Here is a 2,895-nt window from a genome sequence, read left to right as displayed (position 1 = left end):
ATATATATAGATAAATATACATATACATATATATATATATATATATATATATATATATATATATATATATATATATATATATATATATATATATATATATATATATATATATATATATATATATATATATATATATATATATATATATATATATATATATATCATACATGTACGCAGTCATATAGATATATAAATAGATATATAAACAGATAAACAAATACTGTATTTAATACATACATGCAGATATTTATACAAGAATAAACACTGATATATTATCATGGATTCAGCACCTATCTTAATCATTTTTTTTTTATCTTAATCCTGGATACCAGGCGTGTTTGTTCACATATAAAAAGACAAAATTTAATGGACAACAAAGTCACTAAATTGTATGAGTCAATTAAAACTTTATCTGTTTATTTCTCTTTTACTCGTTGTTTTATTCTCCTGAGGGAATCAAATTGTCGACCCCTTCCATCTCTTAATCATCGTTTCATTCATTCTATAAAACAGAAATCCAATCAATTACTTCCTATTATTATCAATTATCAACTACATCTATTTTTTTATTGATGAATTAAACAGAAAATTAAAATAACTGGTACGTTTCCCTCTGTTTCGAGTCGGTTTTATTTGAGGCTTGAATCGAATGAAATTTCAAAATCTATAAATTCAAGATTGTTAGGAATTGTCTAAATATACTCTCTGTAAGTTTTCAAACCTTAACTCGATCTATTGATTACGAATTTGGAGGTCAAACATTATATTCAAAAAGTCAAAGAATTCGTTTATGGAGAAATTCAATATTGTTTTTGTGTTTTAGATAAAATTGATGATTTTTATAGTTTATACGAATGATTTGAAATCTTTTTCGTTTAGGAATCTTTAACTGAAACACTCTTAAACTCATGATTAAATTTTGAGTTAATTTTTTTTTTTTTACGAACAGACTTCTGTTCTTTCTGTTATTTTTTTTTTTGTTGATTAACATCATCATTATATGTTATTTAAATTTCAATTTCAATACGAAATCGAACAGTAGTTAATATGATGAATTGGTTGATTTCGGTAACTGAATTGATCGAAGAAGAAGAAGGAATGGGATAAACAGAAATGTAATTATATAAATATATGATATGTACTAGAATCAGAAAAACATGATGGAGCAGCTGGTTAAGTGTGGTGCCGGGTTTCAAAAGGGTCCTGAGTTCGAATCCCAGTTGAAGCAACTTATTTTTTTTAGGCTTAATTCCTAAAAGGTAGTTCACTTTACATTTAGTCTTATTATTATTATTATCATCTTCATTATTATTAATAGTGTTATTGTTATTATAAATTATTATTATCATGATAAATTAGGATATGATTATTATTATAATCATTTTAATTATTATTAAGTAATAGCACTAAATATTATTATTATTATTATTATAACTATTATTATTAATATTATTATTAAATATCATAGATAATATTATTATCATGATCAACATTATTATTATTATTAATTATTGTTATTATTATTAATAACTACAATCATTATCATTATTACTATTATCAATAATTATTATTATTATTATCGTTATTATTAATTTATTAAGATTACTATCAATATAAATATTACTAATGTTATTATGATTAGGATTGAGGATCAAAAGGTTAATGAAAGTATACGACATAATTATAATTATAATTCTATGTATGAAAATAAATATGTATGAAAAGTACTACGAAGAAATTAATAATATGATTAACGATATGATAAGATTCATAATTATGACTATAATTAATATAAATAAACTATGGATATAAATATCAAGTGAATATGTTTATTTAATGGATGTAATGCATATATAATCGAATTAGAATTAAACTGCATGATTTTGGTTATTAAATATATATAAGAAAGTATTATTATTAAGGTTACTATCATTAATAAGTAACTACTATTACTATTATTATGGAAATACAACTCATTATTTATTATTAATAAAATTTTATCAAATAGTTATTAGCTACATAAAAATATATTTATTATACGTAACATAACTACATTAATATGATTATAATAAATAATAATTAATCATCTAAGATATATATAAGATTAACTATACTTAAATTAATAAATAAAACCTATAAACTATTAAATATAACAATATATGTATATGTATATAAATATGTTCGTTTACGATTATATGTTTTAATAAGTTATACAAATGATATAGGTTCGTGAATCCGAGGTCAACCCTACATTTGTTCAATACAGTCATATGTATTTTTACTACAAAATACATTAGGTGAGTTTCATTAATCCCCTTTTTAAATGCTTTTGTAATATATATTTTTGGGACTGAGAATACATGCGCTGTTTTTATAAATGCTTTACGAGATAGACACAAGTAATCGAAACTACATTCTATGGTTGGATTATCTAATCGAATATGTCCTTTTTATTAAGTCTGGTAATCTAAGAATTAGGGAACAGACACCCTAATTGACGCGAACTCTAAAGATAGATCTATCGGGCCCAACAAGCCCCATCTAAAGTACCGGATGCTTTAGTACTTCGAAATTTATATCATGTCCGATGGAGGATCCCGGAATGATGGGGATATTCTTATATGTAATTGTGAATGTCGGTTACCAGGTGTTCAATCCATACGAATGATATTTTTGTCTCTATGCATGGGACGTATGTTTATGAGAAATGGAAATATGAAATCTTGTGGTCTATTAAAATTATGAAATGATTCTTTATGATAAACTAATGAACTCACCAACCTTTTGGTTGAAACTTTAAAGCATGTTTATTCTCAGGTACGAAAGAAATCTTTCGCTGTGCATTTGCTCATTTTAAAGACAGTTTTTGGAGTCGATCATCGTAATGGAACCAGT

This window comes from Rutidosis leptorrhynchoides, chromosome 1 (genome assembly GCF_046630445.1).
Source record: "Rutidosis leptorrhynchoides isolate AG116_Rl617_1_P2 chromosome 1, CSIRO_AGI_Rlap_v1, whole genome shotgun sequence".
NCBI lineage: Eukaryota > Viridiplantae > Streptophyta > Magnoliopsida > Asterales > Asteraceae > Rutidosis > Rutidosis leptorrhynchoides.
This window is presented reverse-complemented; position numbering follows the sequence as displayed.